At 39.4% G+C, this 19,215-nt stretch overlaps 1 protein-coding gene and 1 long non-coding RNA gene across 15 annotated transcripts in view; one reads left to right on the top strand and one right to left on the bottom strand.

The window, feature by feature from the left end:
- The window catches only part of TGFBR3 (transforming growth factor beta receptor 3), a 260,538-nt gene that overhangs the window by 151,859 nt on the left and 89,464 nt on the right, over nucleotides 1-19,215 (top strand). The window lies entirely within an intron of this gene.
- Nucleotides 5,032-11,738, bottom strand: LOC145504947 (uncharacterized). Its single transcript, XR_014052626.1, has 2 exons — nucleotides 11,678-11,738; nucleotides 5,032-8,367 (listed from the first exon to the last, which is right to left on the bottom strand). It is a non-coding gene; the product is annotated as an uncharacterized LOC145504947 (long non-coding RNA).

Genomic DNA, 19,215 nt, shown 5'->3' on the forward strand with positions numbered 1-19,215 from the left:
CTATGGGGATAATAATAGTATCTACTTTATAAGTTGAGCTTCCCAGATGTCACTAGTGGTCAAGAACTGCTTGCCAATGCAAGAGATTTAAGAGATGTGGGTCCAGTCCCTGGGTTGGGAAGATCCCCTGGAGAAGGGAATGGCAACCCACTCCAGTATTCTTGTCTGGAGAATCCCATGGACAGAGGAGCCTGGCGGGCTGTGGTCCATAGGGTCACACAGAGTGGGACAGGACTGAAGTGACTTAGCATGTACACACTATAAGTTGCTCTGACAGTTAAATAGTTAAAATGTGACATGTGCTTAGAACAGTACTTGGAATATAATAAGCACTTAGAAAATGTTAGCTACTGTCATTATTAGCTAATACATAGCAGCTTGAATGATCCTTGAAAAACTTAAGTCCAGTCACAAAATTCACCAGCTCAACTTCCCACAGTGGCTTCCCATTGCATTTAGAGTAAAATCCCCAATCCCCAGAGTAACTCTCACGCTCTCTCCCACTGCTCTCACCATTTTCACTATCCTGTAGTTGTTGGTCCAGATGTCCTTCAAAAGTGCAGAGCATGTTCCTTCCTCTTATCCTTTGCCTGGAGCACTTCTCCTGTTTACTCACTGGACTTGTTCCTTTCTTTCCTCCAGTCTCTGCCCAGCCATGACCACTACAGAGAGATCTTCGTCAGTTCACTTCAGTTGCTCAGTCGTATCTGACTCTTTGCGACCCCATGGACTGCAGTACGCCAGGCTTCCCTGTCCATCACCAACTCCTGGAGCTTACTCAAACTCATGTCCATTAAGTCAGTGATGCCATCCAACCATCTCATCCTTTATCATCCCCTTCTCCTCCTGCCTTCAATCATTCCCAGCATCAGGGTCTTTTCCAATGAATCAGTTCTTTGCATCAGGTGGCCAAAGTATTGGAGTTTCAGCTTCAGCATCAGTCCTTCCAATGAATATTCAGGACTGATTTCCTTTAGGATGGACTGGTTGGATCTCCTTGCTGTCCAAGGGACTCTCAAGAGTCTTCTCCAACACCACAGTTCAAAAGCATCAATTCTTTAGCACTCAGCTTTCGTTATAGTCCAACTCTCACATCTATACATGACTACTGGAAAAAGCAAAGCTTTGACTAGACAGACCTTTGTTAGCAAAGTAATGTCTCTGCTTTTTAATAAGCTGTCTAGGTTGGTCATAACTTTTCTTCCAAGGAGCAAGCATCTTTTTAATATCATGGCTGCCGTCACCATCTGCAATGATTTTGGAGCTTCCCAAAATAAAATCTGTCACTGTTTCCATTGTTTCCCCATCTATTTGCTGTAAAGTGATGGGACCAGATGTCATGATCTTAGTTTTCTGAATGTTGAGCTTTAAGCCAACGTTTTCACTCTCCTCGTTCACTTTCATCAAGAGGCTCTTTAGTTCTTCTTCATTTTCTGCCATAAGTGTGGTGTCTTTTGCATATCTGAGGTTATTGATATTTCTCCTGACAACCTTGATTCCAGCTTGTGCTTCATCTAGTCCAGCATTTCACATGATGTACTCAGCATATAAGTTAAATATGACAATATACAGCCTTGATGTACTCTTTTCCCGATTTGGAACCAGTCTGTTAATCCATGTCCAGTTCTGATTGTTGCTTCTTGACCTGCATACAGATTTCTCAGGAGGCAGGTCAGGTGGTCTGGTATCCCCGTCTCTTGAAGGATTTTCCAGTTTGTTGTGATCTACACAGTCAAAGGCTTTGGCGTAGTCAATAAAGCAGAAATAGATGTTTTTCTGGAACTCTCTTGCTTTTTTGATGATCCAATGGATGTTGGCAATTTGATCTCTGCTTCCTCTGCCTTTTCTAAATCCAGCTTGAACATCTGAAAGTTCTTGGTTCACATACTGTTGAAGCCTGGCTTGGAGAATTTTGAGCATTACTTTGCTAGCGTGTGAAATGAGTACAACTGTGTGGTAGTTTGAGCATTCTTTGGCATTACCTTTCTTTGGAATTGGAATGAAAACTGACCTTTTCCAGTCCTGTGGCCACTGCTGAGTTTTCCAAATTTGCTGGCATTTTGAGTGCAGCACTTTCACAGCATCATCTTTTAGGATTTAAAATAGTTCAACTGGGATTCCATCACCTCCACTAGCTTTGTTCGTAGTGATGCTTCCTGATAGGAACCACTTGACTTCGCATTCCAGGATATCTGGCTCTAGGTGAATGATCACACCATCGTGATTATCTGGGTCATGAAAATCTTTTTTGTATAGTTCTCCTGTGTATTCTTCCATCTCTTTGTAATATCTTCTGCTTCTGTTAGGTCCATCCCATTTCTGTCCTTTATTGTGCCCATCTCTGCATGAAATGTTCCCTTGGTATCTCTCATTTTCTTGAAGAGTTCTCTAGTCTTTCCCATTCTATTGTTTTCCTCTATTTCTTTGCACTGATTGCTGAGGAAGGCTTTCTTATATCTCCTTGCTATTCTTTGGAACTCTGCATTCAGATGGGTATATCTTTCCTTTTCTCCTTTGCCTTTCACTTCTGTTCGTTTCACAGCTATTTGTAAGGCCTCCTCAGACAACCATTTTGCCTTTTTGCATTTCTTTTTCTTGGGGATGGTCTTGATCCCTGCCTCCTGTACAATATCATGAACCTCTGTCCATAGTTCTTTAGGCACTCTGTCTATCAGATCTAATCCCTTGAATGTATTTGTCACTTCCACTGTATAATTGTAAGGGATTTGATTTAGGTCATACCTGAATGGTCTAGTGGTTTTCCCTACTTTCTTCAATTTAAGTCTGAATTTGGCAATAAGGAGTTCATGATCTGAGCAACAGTCAGCTCCCAGTCTTGTTTTTGCTGGCTGTATAGAGCTTCTTCATCTTTGGCTGCAAAGAACATAATCAGTCTGATTTCGGTATTGATTATCTGGTGATGTCCATGTGTAGAGTCTTCTCTTGTGTTGTTGGAAGAGGGTGTTTGCTATGACCAGTGCGTTCTCTTGGCAAAACTCTATTAGCCTTTGCCCTGCTTCATTCTGTACTCCAAGGTCAAATTTGCCTGTTACGCCAGGTGTTTCCTGACTTCCTACTTTTGCATTCCAGTCCCCTATTATGAAAAGGACATCTTTTTGGGTGTTAGTTCTAAAAGGTCTTGTAGATCTTCACAGAACCGTTCAAGTTCATCTTCTTCAGCGTTACAGGTCAGCACATAGACTTGGATTACCGTGATATTGAATGGTTTGCCTTGGAAATGAACAGAACTCATTCTGTTGTTTTTGAGATTGCATCCAAGTACTGTATTTCAGACTCTTGTTGTGTATGATGTCTACTCCATTTCTTCTATGGGATTCTTGCCCAAGTAGTAGATATAATGGTCATCTGAGTTAAATTCACCCATTCCAATCCATTTTAGCTAGATGATTTCTAAAATGTCGATGTTTACTCTTGCCATTTCCTGTGCAACCACTTCCAATTTGCCTTGATTCATGGACCTAAAATTCCAGGTTCCTATGCAATATTGCTCTTTCCAGCATCAGACTTTACTTCCATCACCAGTCACATCCACAACTGGATCTTCATAGACTACCCCATTTAAAATAACCATTCCCCTTGCCCCCATTATCTCCAAACGCTTTTTTACTTTTTAAGAATAACTCATGTCACCACCTATTTATATTTAAACATGTTTATTGTCTGTCCCTTCCATGAGAATATCCATGAGATGTTTTACTTTGTGCACTATCTTCAATAATTAGAACATACCCAGCACATAGTAAGCATTCAATAAATATATGAGATAAATGCTTGAATGAACAAGTGAATATGATGATTGTAACAGCTTAGCTTTATTAAATTGACTGAGTTAGAAATTTTTGTTTAGAAATTTCTTATATTTTCTGTAAAGTCTGGTTATTGGTATATATGGTTCAGTCATAAAGTAATTTTGTGTGTGTGTGTGTGTGTTTTTGGGGGCTGCGCCACAGCTTGTGGAATCTTAGTTCCCAGACTAGGAACTAAACTCAGGCCACTGCAGTGAAAGCACCATCATAACCATTGGATTGCCAGGAAACTCCTTAAAGTAATGTTTCTTAATCCAGGTTTCAAGGTGTAAAAAATAGATCACTGGATTATGCATCTTAATGATTGTTTCTTCATTTATCAAGATTTTATTTAAACTTGAGCAAATCTGTAAACCCACTGGAATCAGTTTCTCCATTTGTCGATATGAAGAGGTTGGGAAGATTGAGATATAATATTTCTTTCAGTGCTTTTTTTTTTTATGAATGTACATTGAGAGTTAAGGGCATTTTTTTTTTTAATACCTTAGTCCAGGCCTCCAAATTAAAAGAAAAAAAGCTTAATTTGCATTTAGTGAAAAATACCAATTGAAAAGTAGAATAGAAAATGGGTTTCTGGAATTGTTAAAACTAGACAATATCCTTAAAGAAACCCTCAGTGAGCAGTGGGTTGCTGCTGCTGCTGCTGCTGCTGCTAAGTCGCTTTAGTCATGTCCGACTCTGTGCGACCCCATAGGCGGCAGCCCACCAGGCTCCTTCGTCCCCGGGATTCTCCAGGCAAGAATATTGGAGTGGGTTGCCATTTCCTTCTCCAGTGCATGAAAGTGAAAAGTGAAAGTGAAGTCGCTCAGTTGTGTCTGACTCTTTGCGACCCCATGGGCTGTAGCCCACCAGGCTCCTCCGTCCATGGGGTTTCCCAGGCAAGAGTACTGGAGTGGGGTGCCATTGCCTTCTCCGGAGCAGTGGGTTAGGAACCAGCTAATAACTGAAATGTAAACGAATAATATTTGATGTCTTCTTGTGTGTGTGTGTGTGTGTGTGTGTGTGTGTGTGTGTGTGTGTGTGTGTGTGTGTTTTAAACCTGGATTAAGAGGGATTTCCAGATCCGGGAGGCAAATCTGGCCTCCAAATGCTTGGGATAATGCTTTTCAGTTTCACTGCTTAGGTCTTACTGCCTCGCACAGTAGAAATTTCTTGATTTTCCAAACAGTTCACTGTTTCATCATGACAGAGTATACGCAAAGAATCTTTCTGCCTCTCTCTTTATTTATTGAAAAACTGAAGATTAGAGGAACTAATCATTTCAGTGTACTCGAGCGAAGGCCCCTCCCTCCCCGTAATTAGAACCAGCAGCTGGACAGCCTCGGCCGCAAGCCTTCGGGACTGTGCCCCCAGCGCAGAGCATTGTGGGAGTGACGAAGGCAGCAGTCCGCGCACCACGTCAAACAACACCACCTGTGAACTGAAGGGACAGAGACGTAGAAACATTGCCCCAAACACCCATGATCGAAACATAACCAGATAGATTTAATCAACTGCAGCTGGGCCGAGGTAAACACAAAAGTGCTAAGGAATCAGGCGTGTTGGAAGGGACTGGGCCGGGGGAGGCGCCTTGCCGGAGTAATTGGAGCCAGGTGTGCAAGCCTGGCAATGCTACTTGGAGGTGAGAATTTGGAGAGGTCTGAAATAGGGATGTGGTTTGGCTGAGAGCTGGAGGCAAAATTTTCCAAGACTGGGGGAGGAGGCTGGTAAATAAAACACAGCCGAATTGAGGAGTATGAAATACGTTAGGACACCAAGTACCTTGGCAACTGTGAGAGCTTGTGTCTGATGGCGCTGCCGGTTGGTGTTTACCGTGGGAGAATGAGTGCTCATCTGTATTGATGCCGGTCTTCAGAGCCGGATGGATTGAGTCTATCTTCAACGCAGGAAGGGGCAATTTAGGTAGACCTCTAAAGATAAATGTTTGTCCCCAAACTTCCCAGCCACAGACTGGGAGAAACCTGTGGCTTTACCTCATCCAGTGACTTCAGCTGCCTTGGAAGAAGTTCATGGCTTTAGCACTTCCTGTATTCCTGTTTGTCTGGAAAGCATACTCCAGGATGGAAAGGCAGGTGATGGAGTTTCAGAAATTTCCCATGGTTCAGAAATTTGGAGTCTCCTTAGAGCAGATGTGGTGTTGGGGTCAGGCATGGAATGAATGTGGCATTCTCAGGTCTGTTCTTTGTTAGATTCTGAACAAAATTCCCCCAAATTGCAATGAAATTTGGAGAGCAAGACTTGAGCCTGTCCACTTGACCCTTTTCTGAACAGGAGTAACTGGTGAAGATGACCAATCACATTTGTGCTGCTTGTGCTGTATCTTTCCCACCTGGTCTCTGATGAGACTCGGATCCCAGAGGTTGAGAGGAAAGCTGGGAAATGGCAGAAAAGCCACTAATTATTGGGAAGCCTGGAGAATTCCATGGACAGAGGAACCTGGCAGGCTATAGTCCATGGGGTTGCAAAGAGTCAAACACGACTGAGTGACTTTCACATCATCAAGGATTGTGTTTGCAGCTGTTATCAGTTTGTCATCCTGCTTTGAAATCCAGAGACCTGTCAGCAGGAGGTAACGGTACCACATTGATTGGAGCCACAGTCAAACAAGCAGGTAAACTGCTTTCTGGGAGGATGAAGAAAGGCAGCATTCTGGTCGGTACATCAGTGCCCCTGCAAGGGGCGTCAACACTAGTTTACAGACTTCAAAACTGAGGCTGAGAGAGGTTAAATATTCTCCCCCAAATCATGAGCTAGGAAGTAATTGGTAGAGCCCAGCTTGAATCTGCTATAGATGGGTTGATGTGCAGTTGAGTGGCTGTGGGCAAGGTGGATTTTCCCAAGGTTTTGACACTTGTTTGATCATTAAATCACTATTAAGCACCTGTTACTAGGCAGTTTTGCCGCCCCTTGAGACTACCAAAGGTAGCAAAGATAGAGTGGATAGCAAATTCTCCCTCTGTTCCTGCTCCCATTTAGATGATCTCACCTCCTTGCTCTCCTTAACTGTGGGCTTAAGTATGGCTCCCGATAGTGTTTGTTAACTTTAATCATATTGGAGATAAGTCTTTGAGCTTCGATAAAATAGCCACCTGGTAAGAATTACATGTGACTAGGTGGGTGTCATCTATAGGTTAAGCACTCAGAAAGAGGGGCAGGTTGGGGTGTCCTGTTACTCCCGATAGCTCTGTTCTATACAAACAACCTTCTTTGCTGGATTATCTGTGCCAAAATATTACCAAATAGCTTGGAAACAGGTTAGAATTTTGCCCTTTAGGGGAAAAAAAAAGACCATGGAGTTGAATTTGGAAGGGAATCTTGGAAAATATTTCAGTAAAACAATGTATCATTCACATGCTCAAAAATTTAGTACTGCAGGGCTCCTGCTGGCAGAATCAGGTGAACTTTGAGATATATTATGACATGATCTTGAATTCTTGCTTATCTGAAGTAGGCTGAAAGTTGGTTATTTTTGTTTTCTTGGCCATGGCCTTTATCAGAAATGCCTATCAGATATAGTTTAGATAGAGGCCAAAAGGCTTTCTGGTAACTTTTCTATATTCACAGCTACCTTTTTTCCCTTCAATTTTATAAAAACATAAATGCAAAGATTTCCCAGCACCATGTTGTGAAGTCGCCCCATATGTTTGTTCATCTTTCCTTTGTCTTTCATACATTCATTCATTTATTCGTTCTAAAAATATGTGAGTGTTCACCATGTACAGGCATTTTCCTAGGATTGGGGATATAGTGGTGAAGAAGGCAGAGTTTCAGCCTTTGTAATGCTTGTGTTGTTTTGAATGTGAGGTATTCAAGTACTTGAAGGAGTGGTCATTAGGGTGGATAGGAAAGGCTTCCTTGAGGAAGTACACTTCAACAGACATACTAATGATGAAAAGGAGTGAACCATGCACGAATCCATGGAAAGAATATGCCAGATGCAAGATCTGCTTATGTCAAGGCCCGGAGCTTGGAAGTGACTTGTGGAGGTGAATGAGAAGGCCAGCATGGCTGGAATCTAGTGAGCAAGAAGGAAAGCATGAGAGATGGGATTAGCTAGTCAAAGGTCAGATCATATGCTTTGCAGGGGGAGAAGTTGCTTCTTGACATTCCTTATGTTTCTGGTTAAAGAGGCTGACCCTGAACTCTAAAGATGCAGAGAGATCTTTTTCGGTATCAGAGAATTGGTTCTGTAAGGAGAGGCATGGAAAGTTCCACTAGCAGGATAAGTAGAAGCTGGATCACTGGTATGGATATTTGGGTTCTAGCCCCAATGATGCCATAACCAGCTGTGGAATTGGGGCATGCCATCACCTCCTTGGGCTTCAATTTCCTCTGCAATAAATAGTTCCTCTACAAAAAATAGACTTGTGTCTAAAATCTCCTGTATCACTAAAGGTCAGTGATTTTATTGTGCACAAATTTCATTTTGTGTTTTATCTTCTTCTTTCAGGTTTTTACCACTGCTTACAGTAACCAAGTCCACTGGTTCTAATTTTACCCTTTTCCCTATTCTTTTGCTTCTTGAACAGCCAGTGAAGTACTAGGGGAACAAAAAGATGGCAGGAAAAAGAAAGTGGGGGGAAATGAGAGAACTTCATAACTTTACACTTTGGATCTAGAGCTGGTCATAGACACCGAGAGTCAATTGTAGTGACTAAGGCTTGTTCTCAGCCTATTGATTTATGGTTTAACCGAGAGCAACCATTGTCTTTATTAAAAGAGATTATCCCATCAAAATAGTGTTTTTTAGAACTTGACAGCATAATAAAGTTATTGTTGACTCTTGTTTTTAAATCATATTTTGATTTACTAGAAAGATAGAAAATAGAAAAATCTTCCAGTCCTCCTGAAATTCAGTATAAATCATGCAGCTCTCTTATTCAAAAGTATATCAAAAAGAAATTAGCAAAACCAAATAAATTAACTTGTCCTAGGACTATTATCTTGTCAACACTATGTATTTTAAAAGACACTGTAAATCTTGATTTACCTTTAGGATTAGCCTTGAGTATTTTATGATTTATTTTGCTTCTGTCAAGCATAAAAGACTATAAAAGACTACACTAACCCAGAGTTAAAGTCAAAAAGAAAAGAATAAGATTCTCTAAAAATGCTCTCATTGGTCTGAAAAGTTCAGTAAATTCATTTTGGAATATTTTCAGTTCTTAAATAAAAATCTTCTGTTTTACTCTCTATATTCACTTTGGCAAGTTTAACTAAACTTTTGTCACTCTTTCCTTTTAATTGAGTGCACAAATCACTTAGCGTGACCTGGAATTTGTGAGTTGATGACTCAGTCACATCAGCTCATTCTTTTTCATCAGCTACGTCTATTCCTAGGGCTCTGTCTTGAAGACTTACAGATTCTACTGGTTGCTCAAAGAACTGTAGGCTTTGGCTTAATCCCTTCATTTATGGGGAAATTGAATCCCAGAGAAAGATACTAAAGCATAACTTTTTTTCCTTAAATGAGTGATATGTCCAGAATCTTATACCAGGAAGAAGACAAGTTTGAGAAGCAACTGTGTTTGTGGTTTATAGTGAAAGTACCTTTTCCCTGTTTCTCGGGCAAGGATAATTAACTTCTCCACAAGGGCAGGCAGTAAGTCATTTTCTGTAAATCAGACAATCTTATCTTCATTCCAAAATTGCTGACCAACTGTTTACTTGCTTTCTCTTTTGAAGAGAATACCATATGAGAAATTATGACCCAAATTTGTTTCAGGTGTTTACTGGAAACTTATTGTTAAGTCTTGCGAAGATTTAGGAGTTCATCTCAGGAAGACAATAGATGGAGAATGGAGACTTATTTTCATTTTAGGAGTAAATGATCTGGTTCATTTCTTACAGAGTAGAGAACTAAGGGTGGGATTTAAAGATTCTTGCATAGAATATTATAAATAGGACTGAGTTACCAGGCTCATGACTTATTCCTTGTAAAAATGCTTGAGGCTAGTAACTCATAGTAGTTGCCTACTTTATTCATTGTTTATGGTTAAAATATATCCCAAACTCCACAAGTGTTTATTGAGGGCCTATAAGCTGGGGATAAAGCAAGGAACAAACCCCTCAGGGCTAGGATACTTGGGGTTGAGGATTAAGATTTATTTTTCTCCCATTACAAGATACTCCTTGATAATTCCTTAATAATGATACTGGATAAGATTTGGAATGGGATCTTGTACAAAATGAGTTTTAAAAACATTTCTATTATTGATACATATTCTATTGGGCAAATAACTGAGGTGATTGAAGGGAGTTTAGTAAATTAATGTATTAATGTGGTTAACTAAGTGACACTTGATATGCCAGAAGCTGACGTACCCACTATTTGTCAGGAGGCAAGTCATGGTCACATCTCAGTGAATTACATTACACACTCTTCTTTCAATTGCCTTCACTGATTAGTTAAGCTTGGCTTTCATGGCTTATTGAGATCTGGCCCCAGTCTACCTTTCCAACTTTATTTTTCTATATTCTTTTGTATATTTCCTCAGCTCTATCTGAATTAAATGCTCTCCAAGCCTACCCACACTACCTTCCTTGGGTCTTGACATTTCTCTCAAGGTTCTCCCTGCCCTCCTGCCCTGTCCCCTTAGTTCAACCTCTTCTGCTCTGTTGACTCTCAGGGCCTCCCACCAGTGCTCCCTTTCTGTTCCTCACAGACCCATTTACATCTGAGCATCTTGCTCAAACCCCAGAACTTGTGCAATAGATTCAGGGAGCTGTACTATGTATGGGCTGCATCTAGAGAAGAGGAATGTGATGTGTGAGTACACATCACATTGTTCTAATCAAATTTCTAAACGTTCAGGGTAATTTGAATTAAGATTTCTCTCTACTGATAAGTATTTTTTTTTCATTAATTCATTATGTACCACCAGTATAATTGAGATTCTGAGAATTTCTTCCATAAATTATTGCTAATGGGAATTGTATATTTTTCTTATCTAACTTTTGAGGATGCTGTAGGGCTACTCAGGTACATCACTTTGAGTTCCTTAAAATAAAAATGTTCTGTGTATTAAAGCTGTAGTAAACATAGTTAATAATGAACTTTGACCATGTTAATAAAAATTGAAGACTCTTATAAGTTTATGAAGAAATGTTTCTAAGTTCCTATACTTTATAGTTGCTGCTTCTATGTAGTATAGATATAATATATAGTATATTTTTATTCTTATATAGTTTCTTATTTGCTGTTTAAAATATAGCATAAATGGATGGTAGTGGATCAGAGACCCTGGAACAGGTCATTTTCATTGTTAGTGTTAAATGAAGTTTAGAAAAATTTCCCTTAAATTTATCAGAATTAGTCTGGGTAAGGTCAGTATGAAATAAAGTCTATTTAAGATTTTATCAGAAAATCACCTTCTGGGACTTCCCTCGTGGTCCAGTGGTTAAGACTGTGCTTCTAATGCATGGGGTGAGGGTTCGATCCCTGGTGAGGGAACTAAGATACCATATGCAGTGCAGTGTGGCCAAAAAAAGAAAAATCACCTTCTCTCTTTTTTTAAATCCAGGGTTGGGATCAAGAGCTGTTCTAGCTTGGGCAGGGTAACTTGATATAATGGTGTACATTTTTACCCTGGTCTGCTCTTAGAGCAAATTTGAAATGGTTGTTTTGGAAAATGTGCTATGAACTTATCTCTAGACCTTCGCACCAGAGCAGTTAGTTCAGCTGAGCAAATCCTTGGCACTTGGCGTGCATCTTTCATAACAGAACTTTGATGCTGTGACTTGATGCCTTGAAATCAGCACAACAGAATGGTGCTTGAGGAGCAGTACTTACTTTGATCATTTTTCAACTTCTGTGCCCTAGCCTTTTCACAGAGTACAAATTGCTTTACCAGAGTTATGGAGCTGCAGCCTACGGACTGTTTTTGTAGTCTGGTTGCTGTGGTGATTCTTAGCCTTCCATGAAACTCCATCTCCAGGGAAACAGAAACCTTTGCAGCTGTCTCAACGTTTTTGGTGTTGTATCTGGTGGAGGTCTTCATCAAGCTTGTAGCAAGCCTGAGAGTGGTTGATTTGTGTCAGGGTAAACAAATACATGGAAACAGGGCATCTCAATCTGGACATGTTGTATTTCAAAACAAACAGCTTCCCTATCCTTCTCCCAAATCATATGGGGACTTTGAAGTATCTCCAAATCCAGCTGAAGCCCAGAATTTAGTGAGCCATGGAGATGCTGTTGGTCATTATAATGATATGAGCAAGAGCTTTGGGAGAATGTCTGATGAAGTCTGTAGAGTTGCCAGGTGAAGAGAAGGTGGTGGCAGTGGAGAAGCTTAATGGGGCTTGTGTGTGCCCAGACAGGAGAAGTTGGTTTAGGAAGAGAGGCGGGCTGAGTCTAGGGAGGCCAGTAGTTTAATGTTTAGGGAACTGTGAGAAAAACTGTTTTGGCTTTAAACTTCAGTGGAGGACAATAAAGACAAAACCTTCCTTCCACAGGAACCAAAGGAATAGAGAAAAATTAGTAATGAACTATGGCTTTAGAGGGTGGAAGTAATGACAGTGAATACCTAAATAGCACTTACTATGTGCCAGTCACTATTCTAAGTGTTTTATATGCGAGATATGTTTAATCCTTTGCCATCTGATGGAATAAGCACACGTATTATCCCCATGTTATACGATTGGTGAAACTGATGCCCATAGAGTCTTAACAGGCTCAAGGCCCTAAGGCTAGTAGTAAGTGGAAAGCCCAGAATCCAACTGGCTCTGAGTCACTGCTCTTAACCACTAGGTCAAACTGCCTGTAATTTAGGAAAGAAGGCAGAATGACCTGAAGGATTGGATTACAGGAGACACTGGCCAACTTACTTGGAAGAACATGTAGATCTTGGAAGAAATTAAATTATGCTCTAGAATATGTTTATTGATTCATTTGCTTGTCCATTCATTCATTCATCGTTAAGTATTATGTAGTGCTTTCTAAGTGCAGGGTATTTGACTAGGCTCCAAGGTGATAAGAAAAAAGTCCCATTCCCTTCTCTCAGATAATTTGTATATTAACTTAATACAAGGCAGCAGGTGCTAGATACTGTAAGAAGGGTTAACTGGACAGAGATCAGGAGCACCCACAGGGAAGAGCTGCCTTCTTCCTGCTTGGGGCACCGATGACATGAAGCCTTCTTCAAGAGTGTGGTATTTTTTCTGTGAGGTGAACAATATTGATCCCAGGTGAAAATACGAAGCTGTAGTTAAATTCGGTGTGTTAATACATACCTCTGCCTCTTTCTAAGGGCTTCCGTGGTGGCTGAGTGGTAAAGAATCCTTCTGCCCATGCAGAAGACACAGGTTTGATTCCTGGGTTGGGAAGATGCCCTGGAGAAGGAAATGGCAACCCACTGTAGTATTCTTTGCCTTGGAAATCCCATATACAGAGGAGCCTGGTGGGCTACAGTCCATAGGGGGTCTCAAAAGAGTCGAACATGACTTAGTGACTAAACAACAACCTCTTTCTGAACAGAATTGACAGGTCTAATCTGATGAGTTTGCATATAGTTTGTCCTTGAGAATTTCCATACCATAGTAGAGCAGTATGTCTAATTTGTGAACAGTGCTGGTAGGCATGAGTTGCAGGGTAATGATGGAGAACACTTTACAAGAAGGAAAATGTTGAGAAGGCCTGGGAGATCCATCTTTATATGGATTAAGTTCCTATGATGCCTCAGGTGATGACTGCAAAGTTCCCGAGATATATTGAGGGCTTGTCTATGACTAATACGTAGTTTTAAACTATGGGACAAGTGTGTTTCTAGTGCTTACAAGTATTGATTTATTTATTCCTCATAAAAAGTAGTCACTATTCTGTTTTTTAGATGAAGAGATAGCAGCACAGAGAGGTCAAGCAGTTTGCCCGGTCACACGGCTAAGGAATTAGTGGAGCTGGAATTGAACACAAGGAGTTAGCTGCAAGAGTCCATGCTTTCAATCATTATGTGATTCTGATTAGTCATATTTCACTTAATGAGTTTCATTTTAAGTCATAAAGTATTCATCAAAACAGTCTGTTAGATGCTAAGGCATTCCTAAGTTTAGCTTGAGGCTAATGTCAGACCCCCTCCTTCCCGTGAAACATCTGGTCGTTTACTGTTCTAAAAGGGAATATATTCATGTTGTACTGATATGCTTTATGTCTCAGTGCTGACTGGGAACCTTTCATGGTAAATGGATAATTAATAGAAAAAAGAAACAAAAATCATAGAGTTTAGCTACTTGTTAAATTCTGGTTTGAAAAGTTTGTTTGCTTAAGGATGTGGAATCTGATGGTGACTTTGATTTTAGTAGGTTTCCTTGTTTTAAAAACAAAGTTATTTTAGAATTTTATCCCCCGAAAATAGGTCTGAAAATTTTAACTTTTCATCATCTTTCTTCCAGAGAATAATAAAATTTCCCTCACATGTTGGAGTTTACAAAGAATTATATTTGTCATAATATAAATTATTTAACCTTCTCAACTCTCCTATGTGACTACTCTGATTTCTTTTGAGGTGAGAGGAGATTTAATTTAATATATCTCAGGAAGAATAATGGCTTGTTCAAAGCTAGTTCTAATTTTAGAACCTGGGCTTATAAGCAAGAGACAACAAGCTCCCACAGACTCAAATATACTAAGACATAGACAGATGGGACCTGAACCTACCAGGATGGTATTCTGAGCTCTTTATGAGACACTAATGAACTGTCATCACTTCCCTATTAGATTTGCTTTATGCTAGTATCATTTTCTTTTGAAATAATTACTGTTGAGAAGTATTCTCAAGTATTTTACTGTATTGCTTACTAAATATATAGACTTTAAAAAAATATCCAGAAGATTTCTTTAGAGAGTAAATGAAATAAGTGAGTGAAGTGATTCTGAAAGTCTTAAGAAAAGTATTCAGTAATGAAGTTATGGAAGCCCTAGATTCTAGGATCAGAAGGGGATCTTAGTGGTCATTCAATCCAGTTTATCCTTTTATGTGAGTTTTGTTTCTAAAATATCTCTGACAAACACTCACCCAGCCAATACAAGTTGTTCAGAAAATTGGGAAGGAGTGGAACAAACAAGAAAATGTATCACATCGACAGATTTTGCCTGTTTCTTTCAGACACCTTTAGGTCTGATCTGTCCTGCTTGGGAACCCTGCCCAGCCAAGCTACTGTTGCCTCCCCCAACCCTTGACATCTTCTCTCCCCACACACCCTGGACATATCGCAGTCTTGGTTGGTTTTATATTGAATATTATCATCACCTCTGGGAGTTGGTGATGGACAGGGAAGCCTGGCATGCTGCAGGCCATGGGGTCGCAAAGAATCAGTCGGACACGACTAAGCAACTGAACTGGACTGACTGATCATCACCCCTTCATGTAGCTGTTTTTCTCTGGATTGTGGTGACCACCTTGGTCATAGGCTGCATCTTATTCCATTTTTGTGTTCAGGAATGGGTATGGCCCCTGGCACATCATAGGTACTTAATTAATGCTGTTTGAATAAATGAAAAACATGCACAGGAAGCACAGGTACCATCTGAAGCCAGCTTTGTGTGTGCCTGAGCTTTGACTGCCTTAGATCTGGAGTCATGAGGGTTGGTGTGAGCATTCAGCCTACTAGGATACACTGAGTTCCTTGTACTATCATGTAAAGCTCTTTCTAGAGGAGATTTGAAACTCAAGAATTGGTCAGGTTTATCCTGCGTGAAAGCTCAAATCACATTTTTCTTTAATGTGTGGTAAAAAAGAGCCACATAATATAATATTTACCATTTTAACCATTTTAAAGTACACAGTTGAGTGACATTTGTACATTCATGATGTAGTGCAAATATCACCACTATTTTGTTCCAGAACATTTTCATCACTCCAAAAAGAAGCTCTGTGCCAGTTAGCAGTCAGTCCCAGCCCTGGCAATGACTTTCTATCTCTATGGATTCACCCGCTCTGAACATTTCATATAAATGGAATCATAAAACATATGGCCTTTTGTGCTGCCTTTTTTCACTTTGCATGTTTTCAAGGTTCATTTGTGTTGTAGTGTATGTCAGAACTTTATTCTTTTTATTGGTGAATAATATTCCATTGTATGGATATACCACATTTTGTTTATTTCATATCATGTTTTTATAGAAAGATTTGTCACTGCGTCAGATTTATTATTTCTAGCCAAATAACATGATAGAGAATCTTAATTATTTCTTCAAGACCCTGGTTATTTTGGAATATTTAAATTTATAATCTAAGCCTGAATATTTTGTAATGCAAGCACCCCATCCCTTTCCCATTTTGGCTCTATTTACTGCTTAGTGGTGGTGGTTTCAAAGGATGAGTCAAAGACAGAATGGTAGACTATAGTAGTTTTGCTGAAAATGAGAAGTAGAAGACTAGTGGCTATTGACTTAATAGGTACATTTGGATCTTCACTGAATTATGAACCAGACCTTAAGCTGTCTGATTCTGGTATTTTTTTTAGAACTTTCCAGACTTTGGTAGGATTTGAAACTTTCTTCATAGATGTATTATGGAAGAGTCGCTTTTACCTTCTTTATTTGCATGGGAAAGTAAGTCTTTGTAATACTGTCAGTGCTCTAGCTGTGCCTTCTATGTTTTAAAAATATTCAGTAAAATTCAGAGATTATAAGCTTTTCAAAAAGTCATTTTATATGTAAAAATGAGACTATGCATAAATAGTTAAGACAATTAATATTTCCAGATATTGAGGTAAAACCTCATATTTCCTAATGTCAAATATGGGAGACAATTTTAACTATTCACTTGGAAAAGAACGTCCTTTTCTCTGTTGCTCTGTAACTCACTGATTCCCAGTGAGTGACTTGACTTATCAGGGTTTCAATTTGTTGACTATATGTATGATATTGACAGAATTATTGAATCTTCATTATTGGGAAATGAACGACTGTGTGTAAGTTATGATTTGAAAATCAAATGGTTTGTGTTAGAATTTGCACTTGTTTCATTTTGAAGTAAAATCTATTCCTCATCCCTGCCATGACACTCAATTCTGATTTACCTGTAAATAAATGTCAAGAGGATCGTTCTTGATCTAAATAAGGAGTGTTGTTCAGGTTTCTTACAACTTAGTTGTCTTCTTCTTTCTTTTACTTTTTATTTTCCTTTTTCCTTCAGGTTATTAATAAGTGCTTAAATGATTTCTAAGAGTATAACATAACTATAATGAATTTGTTACCAGGTCCAGCTCTTTACTGTAGCTCATCCCTTTCCAGTTTGAGCAAATGTAATAAACTACTTTTAATGGTGCCTGAAAAAAATAGGAAATTCAGCCCCTTTAATATAGGAAGATGTGATTCCATCTTAGACACTTATCAACTACAGCATGCCAAATTCTGTATGCATATTTTGGCAACTTTCCCTCTGCTTTCTGTGATCATAGATCTTACCCTGAAAACTCATTGCAAGGCTTAGGGAAAACTTAACTCTGAGAAGGGAAACAGTACTGAACTCTAGTGTAAACACTTTAAACCACATTTGCTCTATGGTGCATTAGCTTGTTCTGACATAATTCATTGCCTGAATTAAAAGCATTTAAAATTCTGTGCCTCTAAAAGACAGTAGAACATATGATCAAAAAATAATGCTTTTTCAGGAAAAAATACTCCCAAGACACAGATAACATGTTCTCTCACCTTTGACGTCTGAGTTATTTGTTCTCCCTTTCTCAAGGATGGGTCATGTAATGTTGAAGCTAAAGTTCCTCTAAAACATTTCCATTTAAAATTACAACCTGGCTGGATGAGACCAGAATACCCTTATGGGGCTGGTACTGTGACTTTCAGGAGTTGTTTTGTTAGAGCTTTCAAAGGAAACCAGACTTGACAAAATTCCCAAGATTTTCCTACTGTGACCAGAATTTAGTTTCCTGAGAGAATGCTTTGGTCTAATCCATATATCAACTGGGAGGCCCTGGAGCTCAAGGACCGATTGGCTCCCACCTCTGTCTGCTAATTCTGATTGTAGAAACCCAGAGGAAGGTATATTTCTGCAAATTTCCAGAGCCTTAGCATTCTCGCGGCCCTCTCCACTTCCTGAGTATATAACTCTACACGTGGCATGTCTGAGATATACTGGATTCACATGGATTTGAAAGGCAACCAACATCATCTTGACTTCCATAGTGCACTCGTTCATGAGAATGCTGAGCATTATTAAAGCTTTTGTAGAGGAGATAGAAGGAGATAGTATTCATAAAAATACTTGTTGACCCATCCCTGTGGATTTCACTGACCTCTCAGCTTGTACTGGCCTTCTGTTGTCTTGCTCACAACTTAATCTTCTTCCTTTCTTCTCTATCTTTCTCTCTTTTCCAGAAGCAAAATAATTCCTGCCTCTTACTTCTTTAGAGCAATTCCCCGTCACCCTCTCTGCCCTATGGCCAACACCCAAGATTAAGAATGAGGTGGGAATCAAAAGACATAGATTGGCTGGGTGGATGAGAAACATGTTCATGTATGCACTTCCACTTACCACATTACTTAACCCTCCAAATTGTATATAATTATTTTATATTCTTAGGTTAATCATGCTTCCATTATGGCTTGCAACTGTAATTACCTTCTATTTTTGTCTGGCTATTGATTATGAAGACTGATGAACACCTTTTACTATTGTGGAAATAAAGAATGAGATGGGGAGGTAGGGAGAAGGAAAGAGACAGACATTTCATTCTGTTCTTATGAATAGACTGAATATTTTTAAGGAAAAAACAAGTTCATTCTATTCTTAGCACTTCCACTTTCTAGCCATATGTCTCTGGCTAGAAATTATCTAGCCAAAATTATCTCTAAGCACAAGTTTCTTCTTCTTTAAAATGGGAATAACTATAATTATGCAAAGTAACTCTTGATAAGAGTAGCAAATCTTAACCCAGTAGATGAACCGATGAATCTGCTTATTGTCTTTGAGAGATGATACTAATGCCTCTCACTATTATTCCTATTAACATAGCAATCAAGTGTAGTGATTTTGAACATCTGTATCTTAGTAATTACTCCTCTCTAGGTTTCTCTTCCGTGTTAGAAAAGAAACACTGTATGCCCATTCAGAATTCCTTACCAGCTTCAGGTTAATGTACAAGTCCAGGGGAATCCAAATGCCATCCTTTAACATTTAGAGCATCAAATTAAATTTAATCACTACCTGCACACTGAGTGGTACATATGCTAACTTTAAGAGGGTGTGTAAGCAGCAATCTTTATTATAGAGATTCATAACTGCAGTTTGCAGATGGAAATGATTGATCCAGTACTCACATCATGTCAACATTGGGTTCTTGCTATGCCTACTTTTAAGTTGGCTTCTACTGGTCATCCCATGATTCTCTCTATTGTACAGGTCTGTTTATCATAGTAATGACAAGCAAGCTA

Source organism: Giraffa tippelskirchi, chromosome 5 (genome assembly GCF_054371585.1).
Source record: "Giraffa tippelskirchi isolate mGirTip1 chromosome 5, T2T-mGirTip1v1.2.pri, whole genome shotgun sequence".
Taxonomy (NCBI): domain Eukaryota; kingdom Metazoa; phylum Chordata; class Mammalia; order Artiodactyla; family Giraffidae; genus Giraffa; species Giraffa tippelskirchi.